Here is an 11,300-nt window from a genome sequence, read left to right as displayed (position 1 = left end):
TTGCGGGATACGTCCGTGCCTCTTTCCCGCGACGTTCCGCGTGTGGATGGGGTGCTTTGTCTGTCTGTCCGTCTGGGGATGGACCTGCGGGTTGCCTGTGCCTTTTGCTGTTGTGCTGCCGCGACGTGGGGCCGAGTCTGACACCTGCCTCCGTTCCCGTAGGGTCTGCGCCCACGGGTGGAGAGGGGCCGCCTTCAGGACGGGCTCCGGCCCCTCTCCCACAGCCCCCTCGGGACCTTGGAGGAGCCCCCGTGTCGCTTCCAGACCGAATGCCGTGCGGCTGGCTGGAGGCCGGCGGTGCCCCTCCACAGGGGTCCAGCCAGCGAGCCTCTGGGAGCCGCCCCCGGGGCTTCGGGCCCTGGAGCAGCGGATCTGCTGCTCCCTCAGGGAGCGGAGGCTGACCGTTCATTCAAGCCTCTGCCGAGAGAGACCTTCGTACGTGTGCGTTGGAAGGCCGAGATCTTCTCATAAAGTGGGGCCAGAGTTCACTTCTCAGACCCCCGGATGAGCGTTGGGGCGGGGCGCGTGGGGGCCTCGGGCCCTTTGGCCGGGCTTTCCGCCCGTGGAGGCTGGTGCTCCCGGCCCACCCTCTTGGCTTCTTTGTCTGTTACGTTGGGCGGCGAGTGGCTGCGCCGTGGGGGCCCCGGCAAAGGCGGGAGACCGCGGGGCGGTGGGAGTGAGGAAGCGGGGGTGCCTGGCGGAGTCCGGGGAGGGAGGGCGGGTGCGGCACGCTGCCCGCCTGCTCGCCCGGGGCCCTGTCTGCTGGGGGACGGGCCGCCGGGCCTCGCAGGGCGGCCTCGGGCTCCTTTACCGAGGCAACGTTCACCTGGCACAAAATAACCATGTTGAGGGGAGCAACTCGGTGGCGTTTAGGCCATTCACGAGGTCGTGCGACATCGCCTCTCTCTGGGCCCAAGACATTTTGCTGTCCCCAAATGAAACCCCAGGTCGGTTGGCACTGGCTCCGGTGCCCACCGTCTACTCCCCGCGTCTGTGGCTTGGACCCCTCCAGGGACCTCCCAGAAGGGGAACCACAGCATGTTCCCGTGGCGGCGGCTTTCCGCGGGCGCGACGTCCTCCGGGTGCGTCCGATCGGAGCGCGCGTCAGAATCCCCTTCCTTTCTGAGGCAGGGTGGTATTCCATCCTGTGGATGGGCCCCGTGTTGCCCACCCTCCTCTGTGGGCGGACTCTGCCCCGCTGTGGACACTGCGGCACAGGTCCTCGCGTGCGGGGGTGGTCGCGGGGCGGCTCCGCGGATGGGTCTGTGGGGCGGGTTGGGTCTGCGTGGTTCCCTGCGTCTCCTCCTGGGGCCCCTCCGGGAGATGCGGGTGTCTGCCCCCGCCTGGCCCTGCTTTCCACGAGCCGCCTGCAGGGAGGCCGCGAGCAGAGCCACGCGTCTGCGCACAGGCTGCGTTGGGGCCGCCGCTCTGCGCCTGCGGATGAAAAAAGTTGTTCCCGGACCTCGGCTTTCAAGACAGCTGAAGGATGTTCGTGGGAAGAGGCCTGTGGGATGATAAAAAGTCGACATTTGATCTTTGTCCCCAGGCACTGGCCCCTGGGGCGGGTGAGGCTCTTTGGCTTGCTGCTGAGACGCCTGGGGGCTGCTCCCAGAGAGACCAGTGGAGGAGCAAAGTGATGGGGATCGACGCCCAGCCTCCGGTGACGCGATCAATCGCGCTTCTGTAATGAAACCGCCCCTGGGCTCCTGGGGAGAAGGGACACATTGAGGTGCCGGGAGGGTGGTGCCTCCCCCCCCCCCCCCGCATCTCCCCGCCCCCCTCCCCCCCCTGCAGGGCCTGGAGGCTCCGAGCCCCTTCCCCACCCCTTGCCCTGCGTGTCTCTTCCATCCCTGTTCCCGAGTCTTATCCTTCATAAGAAACCCCCAAACTCCCCGGGTGACCTGATGCTGTGGCACCTGACATGGGGGAGTCTCGAGGGGCCCCTCAGCCCGGGGGGTCTGCACTGACGTTGGCGGTTGGTATCGGGATTGAGTTCAGTCGCAGGACCCCCGGCTGGTGTCCGGAGAGCGGCAGACTCGGCTGATGTCAGGAGAAAAGCGCACATGTTGTGTTGGTCGTGCCCCGAGTGACAGCAGCTCAGTGGCCTCCTTTCTGACGTGGGAGGTTCTCGGGTGGGAGGAGGGGGAAGTTTGGAGCCTCCTGTGGAACTGGACAGTCCTGCGTCCATGGCCCCACCGCCCCTTGTCCACCTCCCACACAGCACGGGCGTTCCCCGTGTCCTAGATCACCAGGGCCAGGGACTGGGCAGCAGCGGGCGGTCGTGCCCAAGCCCATTCGAATCTCAAGCCTGCAGCCTGCCGCCCCAACTCAGGCCTCTGCCCCCAACACTCTGGTGCTTCCTGTGCCCTGTGTCCGTGGGCCCTTCTCTGCCACCCGTGGGCGTAATAAGCTGTCTTTGCCCGGAGCCTCTCCTCTGTGGACATGAATATTTGGGGGACCCTGATCGGCTCACACTGTGTTGATGGTGTGCAGGCCTCAGTGAAGTTCCTCTCGAACGGGAAGCTACTCCCACGTCTGCGCTGCACTAGGCCAGCAGGGCTGGCCGGGGCTCACTAGGGTGGGACGTGGTCACCTTTGGGTGTGGCCCCTGCCCCAAGGCTGAGCCCGGGGTCCTGGGAGCCTCCGCCTGGGCTCTGAGGTGCTGCTGATTCAGTGCATTTCAGTTAGGCAGGAAGTTCCTGAGAGGAAAACCACAAGCTTTATGTTTATTTAATTCCAGCCATTCTGTGGTTTTTGGAGATGGCCTTTAAAGATTTGTTTTTGATTTTTATCTCAAAGAGAATGCAGAAAAGCCCATGGGTCGGGCTCCAGAGAAAATACACACAAAGAAGAGAAGTGAATTTGGATCTCACCAGGCAGCTTTCGGGTAAGCAAGTGGCAGGATGGGGCTGGGGTACGTCCCCTCAGGGTAGCAGCCCTGCGTGGCCTGCACATGTGGGTCACGGAGACACGCTCTCTGGAATCCAAACGGGCCTTGCGTTCAGGCCCACGGGCAGCCTGCGCTGGAGCTTGGGCTCTGGGGAGGCCTCCCTTCACGGACCCAGGGTACCTTGTTCACCCCTCTGGCCACAGCGAGGGGCCAGGCCTCGGGGGTCCCGTCCAGCACCGCCGGAACCAGTGGGGTAGGAAGCGGCCCCTGGAAACACCATGATAGGTGCCCATCTTGGCTGGGGGAGGGGTGGGGGGTGCCCCGGGACAGTGGCACCGTCAGCCCAGAACCACTGCCACGTGCCCACCTTGGTCCCTCTCGGCTCTGTGTGCTCTGAGTTCCCCGCCAGCGCCTTGCACGGGGTGGCCCGCCTCCTGATGCTCCCCACGCAGACCTGTCTGAGGGCAAGGCTCTTGCCTGGAGCAGCAAAGTCATCGGGAGTCTTTCCTCCGGGTCAGGACCCCCTCCTGGAATCTGAGGTCATTCTCTGTGCCAAGGGAGGGTCACTAAATTCTTAGGAAAACTCCAAAGCAGAGTCAACAGAGAAGTTAATCCACGCTGTAGGGTCCTTTGGGGAAGGGGATCAGCTCTGTGACACCCACGAGCTGCCACGTGTGGACCCTGTGCAAGCTGGGGCGCTCACGGAGTGGGCCCTGGGCCAAGAGGTTGACGCTGCTGCATCTCATTTATTTCTGGAGAGCTCAGGCTCTGCCCAGTGGGTCCCCGGGTTTGAGTCGGCCTGACGTCACCACGCTACAGGAGGCGGTGTGTGTGTGTGTGTGTGTGTGTGCGCGTGCGCGTGCAGGAGCGGGCCTGGCATGTGCCATGGGGGAGGGCGTGATTCCCCCGTGCTCTGTCAGCAAGGAACCTTCCAGGCCCCTTCTCCCCTCGTAGCCTGGAAACTGCCAGTGCCCTCTTCCCGTCAAACTCTCTTCGTTCATTTATGTGATTTCCTCGTACTTTCAGGCTCCGGCTGCCTGGGCCGTGGCCAGTGGGAGCCTGTCCTGGGGCCGTCCTTCCTTGGTGTCCGGGACTCCGGTGTTGAGATCCTCCGCCCGTCCCCTCTGTCCTGGTGCCTCTGGCAGACGCGGATTTGAGAAAGTACACGCTTCCGTGGGTGCCTTCGTCTACCACCGCTCCCACCAGAGCCATGAGTTCGCTGATGCCTCGGCTCCACCGCGTCCGCAGGCTCGTTTGGGTTTTCCGTGTCGGAGCCTGTGGCTCCTGTCTCCACAGCGCGGATCCCCCCTGTGCTGCTCAGAGCCCTGCTGCCACAATGCCGGTGTGACTGCCAGTCCGGGGGCGGGGGCGGGGGGACCTCGGGCCGACCCTCTGTGGCTTTAGGGTTGCTCCTTCTGGGAAGGGCAGAGCGGTCTGCCCTGGCCTCCGCTCAGGGCCAGCAGGGAGGTGGAGGGGAGCCTGGTTCCACCACCAGCTCTGGGTATGGTCGTGTCCACCCCACGTCCCCTCGGGACGGGGGCCGAGACGCCGGCTGTCCCGTTGGAGCCAGGGCGCGGCTGTGAAGACGCAGTGGGGCGCCCGGTGAGCCCTTGTGGCTGGGGTGCTGCGTGTGTCCACGTCTAGGACCGCAGAATGAGCGGCGTTCCCCTGGGCGTCGGCTTCCGCTCCTGCAGCCGCGTGATGCCCACCCCGAGGCCGCCGGCCTGCACACCCGTGCGACCCTCGGGCTGACACGGCTACTCCTGCTCCGCTGTGCCGGCAGCCACTGCGGCCACTGGGACGCGTGCCGGTCACTGTCCTCTGCTCTCTGGTCACCACACGCCCCGTCCCCGGTGCTGTGGGTGGCGGACCCGCATCTGTAGCTCCTCTGAGCTTCTGGTGCCTCCTGCGCGTTTCCTTCGTGGAGCCTCCTGCGTGTCCCGGCGACCGGTGGAAATCGTGTTTGCGCTGAACAAGCCAGAGGTGGTTTCTCGCTACAGCAGGGAGGACCCGTTCCACATCCTGTGACAGGGACGGAGGAGGGGGTGTCCCTGGCCAATGGAGGGCTCGTGGACGCTGGGCCCACCGTGGACTCAGGAATCTCTGTTTGTCTTTAGGGTCTTATTACTTTCCTGGGGCTGCCCTAACGAAGCCACAGACTCAAACCGCAGGCATCCCTCTCAGCCTGCAGGCCGCAAGCCCTAAACTGAGGTGTCGCGGGGCCGTGCTGCCTTTGGGGGGGCACCCTGTGCATCTACCAGCCTCTGGTCGTGCCAGACATACTCGCCGTCCCTTGGTTGGTGGATGCGTCACCCCCTCTCTGCCTCCAGGGGCACACGGCGTTGCTCTCTTGTTGGGGTGGGAGTCACCGACTCTAGCTGGTCACCGACTCCCTCTTACTGATGGTGCCTGCAGTGGCCCTGTTTCCAAGTAAGGCCCCACGCTGCGATCCCCAGGGTCAGGACTGAGACATATCGTTTCGTGGGAGGGTTCAACCTAGTGCAGGTCCCAGCTGTGCCCTCTTCCATTCGACGGTATTGAAAAACCATTTACATTAAAAAAAATTAGCTTTGAGAGAAACGCACAGAAATGTGGCTTTTCCCAAGCTCACTGCCACCACCTCCAGCCCCGTGGTGGTGGGTCGCGAGGCCGGGCATCCCGGGGGTGCTGTCCGCGTGCAGAGGCCCCGTGCATCATCTGCCCTCCTCCCTCAGCCCCAGGACGCCGTGGGGATTGCACAGCGTCGGTGTGTCCGGAGCTGCTGGGTTCTTCTCAGTGGCTGCGTGAGAAGCCGTCGGGAGACTTTCAGGACGTAATCACAAAGGCCGGAACGAGCAGAAGGTACCCTCACAGACCAAGCGTGATCTGAGTTCCTGCCAGGGAGCACCTGGGCCCAGGACATGGGTGTTTGTAAATTATTGTTTGATTTTGAATTCATCTCACTTTTAGAGAAAAGTTGTGAAAAACAGTACAGCGGCTCCCCGTGTTCTTTTCTGGCAGGTCGCCCAAACGTTCACGTGTTGCTGCGTTTGCTTTCTCCTTCTCGCACCTGAGTCTGCAGAGTGGAATATGTCGGGGTGTGTTCCCCACACCAGGGTGTGCTGCCGCCGGGGCGGCCGTCCGTGTTGCTGCAACGATACATGGTCTCTACTCTGCAGTCTGCATTCACAGGTCTTCGGTTCTCTGTCCCGGAAAGGACTCCCACTTCTCCCGGGGGCCTTTCCGAGGACCTCATCTTCTTGCTTGCCATCGTTGCCGGGGTCCCTCTGCCACTCCATCCTCCAACTGGTGACTTTGTGCGGCTATGAGCACTTTTGGTTTTTGTGTGTTAGTTTTAGCCTTACTGAGTTCGTTTATCCCTTGAGTCTGTTTCCTCCCTGTTGATGGCCTGGTGCCACGCTCGCTGCCCGGTCCGGAGTCCCATGTGGCTAAGCTCGCGTGTACAGATGAGATGAAGTGAGACCAAAGGCTCACGATGCCGCCACATTCGCCCCATTCCCAGTGCTCGGCGGCCGCACGGGCTTGGCGGGTTTCTGACACTGAGCTTGTGGGACATCCCCTCATCGTGAGAAGTTCACTGCATGTTACTGTTCCAGCGTTTTCCAGGTACGTCAGTGTAGCCTTTGCAAATGGACACAGCTGGCTTTGGGCTCTGTTCTCGGGGCCCTGACGGGTTCCCCGTGTCTGACTGCAGCGGCTGAGGCCTCCAGGGCCGGGCTGGCGGGCGGTGAAGGCAAGCATAGTCCTCATCTTGCCCCTAATGACACCAGCGTCTGCTTCAGTGAGGTGGAGACTTTAGAAAAGGCTCTGTTACTATGTTAAGAAAGCGGCTGTCACTTCCTATTTTCCTTACTGTTTGTACTTTTATCAGGAATGGGTGTTAAATTTTGCCAGAGGCTTTTTGTGCACCTATGGGGAGAAAGCATGTGATTTGTCTCTTTGGGTCTGTCAGGAGTGACTTTCACAAATGGATTTCCCAGCAACCAGGCGGGCCGTGGCATCTGGGCGTCAGTCCCGCCAAGTGGTCACCATGTCTGTCTTCCCACCCATTGCACCTTCCAGTAGGGTCTGGGGGTCAGAGCTCCCATTGCGGTGGGGCTCTGCCGGCTGGCCTTCTAGGAGGGGGCTGGGGTCAGCACTCCTGGGTGGGTCTCCACTGGCCGGCACAGTGTAGCGTGTGCCCCTCCACTTCAGGGCGCCGGAACAACTGGGTAAGCTGTGACCATCTGGTCCCTAGACATGTGGTGGAGTTCATCTGTGGAGTCATTAGGGCCCGTTTTTGTTGGGGGCTGCGGTTCGCTGGAAGCTTTTTTCTTCCGTGGAACCGGTGTGGTTAGGGTCCCGCCCCCCACTGTAGCCGCTTCATCTGGAAATTCGCATTTATTGCGCTCCGCATGAAATGTCACTGCGGGATAGTTATTCTATGTCATTTATTCCTAGCGGGGCCAGAACTCGAGCCTCCTCTGCCACCCAGCGCCTGGCGCTTCCTGGGCCCTTGCGGGTGGGCGAGAGGCGGACTCCGCCTGCAGTCTGCACAGGCCGAGCCGAGCAACCGCGCCTCGAGCGGCACACGCGGTTCGCGGGGAGACCAGCTCGGCTCTGCTCGCTCTCCACTCGGCCTCGTGCCGGGCAGGGTGGCCCCGGGAACGCGGGTGGCCGCAGCGGAGCTTCCTGGGGAGGGGAGACGGCTGTGCCCAGGCACAGCCACAGGCCACTGCCACCGACAGCGCATCCCTCGCGGCCGCCTGGCGCTGCCTGCTGGAGGTTGTGCGCAGGCGCAGCTGCAGGCTCCCGTTGTTGGCCTCGAGGCTCCCCCGTCGCGCAGCCGCACTGTCCGCGCGCCGCCGCCTGCTCGAGGCCGTTCGCAGGCGCAGCTGCAGGCCTTGCAGTTGGCCTCGAGGCTCCCCCGTCGCGCAGCCGCACTCTCCGCACGCTGCCGCCGGCTCCAGGCTGTGCGCAGGCGCAGCGTTGGCGGTCTGGCGGCAGGAGGCGGGGAGTCGGCACAGATGGCGCCTCCTTGGCTCCTGAGCCGAAGCCAGGGGACCACGGCGGAAACTCGCGGACTCTACGCTGCCGGGCGTCGGGCCGTCTCTCCGAGAAGAGGACCGTGAGTAGGGGTCCGCCGGGAAGGGCAGCGTGTCCTAGAGCCCCGTGAGCGGGGATGAGGCAGGTGGGGCGGCCGGGCGGGGCAGCTGGAGCTCTGGCTGGCGACATGCTTTGGGGTGGGATCCGCGGCAAGTGCCGGGGAAGGCTGTGAGGACGGTGGGGGACTGGGAGGCGGGCTGGTGCGTCAGGCGTTTGGACCGGATGTGGAGGGATCGCCGGGCAGCTGGACACGCTGGGGAGGGAGGGGGCTGAGTGGGGGGCTCACGCGGGCTCAATCAGGCCCTGGCCAGTGGAGTCTGGAACCTGGCAGGGCGCGCGTTCCTCTGTTGTGGGCCTTGGACGTAATCTGTGGCGGAAGTTGCTGGTGCGGGCTCCTAGCAGGCGCCGTTGTCAGCAGGAATGGGAGCGGGGTGGTGGCTTGACTCGCTCACCCGAGGACGCCCCAGGTGGAGGACGGGCTGGTCCTCCGGGGATGCCTGCAGGGTCTCACGCCCTTCCTGCGCGCCCCAAGTGGGCCAGCATCTGCCCCTTCCCAGTGGTGGCCACACACCGGCTTTTGGGTTGGCCCCGGTCACCTTCCTGTTCCGGAGCTGTCTGGACAGGACACAGACCCCAGGGACATGGGTCCCCTTTGTTATGAGGGGCCCGTCGGCGCTGAGGGGGCTCTGCGGAGTCTTTGCTTCACGCATCCCCCTCTCACAGCCAGGGACGGGGGACGACTTCAGGGGAGCAGATGTTTGGGTCACAGTCGGAAAACAGAGCTGAGAACACAGGCGGGTTCCTTCTCTCCAGACTCACATCCACGTGATTTCCGTGGTTTTTGCCCTTTGTCTTTTTTCACTGTCAGACGCCGAGAGGCACCGTGAGAATGCAGGTAAGCCCAGGACACGGGGCTGTCCCCACCCAGGACCCTGTGGTTCCATCCCGAGGACCAGGGCTGCTCTGGCCCCGTGACCGTGCAGACATGCCACCCTCTCTGAAGTATCTGTAGGCTTTGGTCAGAGTCAGATACGGTTCCTCCCCTGTCCCTGGGGTTCCCGAGCTTCTCACCCTAGCACGGGTTGCCTTGATAGTTAAAAGGACACAAGGAAACGAACCCAGACCGAACCAAACAAAAAAGCTCACTAGAAGTTAAGAAAATGAATAAATATTGAAAGCAAGGCCTGGGGAGATGGTGTAGAGCTTGCAGGTTTAAAGCGTGTTGCTGGCTTTCTTCAAGTGACGGCCCCAAGGGGAGATGTCACCGCTGTGGTGTCCACCCTGGCGTTTGAGCCAGTGGTCGGAGAATCTCTGACAAGATGCTAACAGCCGGCTCTTGTTGCGTGACCTGGCCCTGGACGTGACAGGTGACTTTCAGGACAGAGCTGGGGATGTCTGTGGGGACTTGAACACACCCCTCCAACACGCCGAACAAGTAGAGCGAAAGTAGGGGAAAATACAGAAAATCAGAATACCGTTGTTGATAAAATGAATTTTATTTACATTTATAGATATTTGTATCCTGGAGATAGGCATTTATAAACATGTGCATCATTATTAGGGATTTAGTAATATAATTTTATATCTGCGAGTCGGTACTACTTATTTATGAGTTGATGCTGAAAAGTATTTAATTTTCCACCCCAGTTTATGATAAAAACCCTCAGAAAATTAGGAATATGGCACGTCATTTCTTGAACTTGAAAGAGAGTGTGCAGCACAGATGCACAGCACTGTGGAGGACGACTTCCTGACCTCTTTGCTGTAAGTTGGGAATGAGGCCAGGCTGCCCGCAGGCCTTACGCCGACTTAGAGGAGGTCACAAGGGGGTGTGGTGAAAACCGCATACTGACTGTCGCCGGATCAGATGTATAGATTCCTGGAAAGACAGAAACCACCAAAACTGTGTCAAGCAGAAACAGGCACTCTGAACAGGTCTGTAAGGAAGAGATGAAATTCTTAATGTAACTTCCGGCAGAGGAGCCCAGGCGGCTCCTCCGAAGCCTGTAGGGTTGTCAGCTGGGAGCTGGGAACTGGGAGCCGCAGGGGGACGCCTGCAGGCCTGGGCGCCAGTCCCCGGGGAGGCCCCGCCCAGAGCCTGGCAGGCCTGTGGGGGAGGGGCAAGGTCTGGTCCCATTCTCGCCTTCTCAGAGACCAGAGTCACCTCGAAGCGTCAGAGTTTTGGTGGAGGGACTCGTGGGGAGGCATGCGGCCCAGGTCCTTTCGGCCATAAGCCGGGGAGGCATGCACCAGCTTCCTTCCTGCCTCTAGCTGTCATCGCCGATGGGCCTCACAAGTCATGCTCATGTGGGGACGTCCCTCTGGGGCTCCTCAAGCCGAGAGCTGCCAGGAGGGCAGTGTGGGGCAGGCCTCACCCAGGCTGACACCGGATCCAGCATGTTACCAAACTTGGGGTAGGAGGGGGGCCCACCAGGAGATCTGTGAGGGTCAGAGGCCCTTCCCCTCTGGCGTGTGTCAGCCCCCCACGTGGGCCGTCACCGAAGGCTGCGAAGGGGGAGCGGGGTTGCCAGGGACTGGCCTGGGAGGCGCACACCAGGCTGCATGAGTGTGTGGAGGCTGGCAGTGCCTTCCTGGGGGCGGGCTGGATGGTGCCCCCCGAAGGTGTGTCCCTAGTTCCTCTGAACGTGGCCTTGTTTGGAGACAGAGTCTTTACAGATGGAATTGAGTTAAGGTGAGGGGCTGGGCTACAGTGTGGGCATCCTCAGGGGGCTTAGAGGGACCTGGGCCGTGGCTTCCATACTGATGAGATGGAGGGCCACAGCCGCGCCGAGGTCCCCCACGCTTCCGTGTGTGAAACAGAGTGTGACCGCACACGGCTTGTGGGTTCCGACAAAAGGGCCCGTCGGAAACCCATGCCCCTGCCCCCACCATTGCCCTGGAAGCTCCTTGTGCTCCCTCAGGTCTGTCCATCTGTCCAGAAGGGCCCCACCTGTCCCAAAACTGCGCGTGAAGTGCGGCCGGTCTGTACGTGGCCTCATGTGTCTGGTTTCTTTCAGTGTAATTCCTCTCTCCCCCTTCCCTCCGTGCGTGGCTCTGAAGGGTGGTGGCGGGACAGGCGTCCTTGTCTTGCGCCCAAGCTGCTGGGAGGCACCGCAGCCGTGGTGGGGTAGAGCTCATCAGTAGGCCGAGGAGGTTCCGCTTTGTTCCTGATTTGCTGAGAGGTAAAACAAATTGTTTTTGGTCACGAATACATGTTGGATTTTGCCTAGTATTCTTTCCGCATCTATCGATTGTGTTTTTTTCTTAGTCTTTTCATTGATTTTCCATTGTTTTTGATAACGTTTACTTTTGAGAGAGACAGACA

General features: G+C 61.7%; 1 long non-coding RNA gene across 1 annotated transcript; it reads left to right on the top strand.

Moving 5' to 3' along the window:
* Positions 1-5,226: 5,226 nt before the first annotated feature.
* Positions 5,227-6,463, top strand: LOC132688863 (uncharacterized). Its single transcript, XR_009614722.3, has 3 exons — positions 5,227-5,320; positions 5,605-5,731; positions 5,891-6,463. It is a non-coding gene; the product is annotated as an uncharacterized LOC132688863 (long non-coding RNA).
* Positions 6,464-11,300: the final 4,837 nt, after the last annotated feature.

This window comes from Panthera onca, chromosome E3 (assembly GCF_046562875.1).
Source record: "Panthera onca isolate mPanOnc1 chromosome E3, mPanOnc1 haplotype 2, whole genome shotgun sequence".
NCBI lineage: Eukaryota > Metazoa > Chordata > Mammalia > Carnivora > Felidae > Panthera > Panthera onca.
Note: the sequence above shows the minus strand (reverse complement) of the source record. Positions and strands in the feature narration are given on the sequence as shown.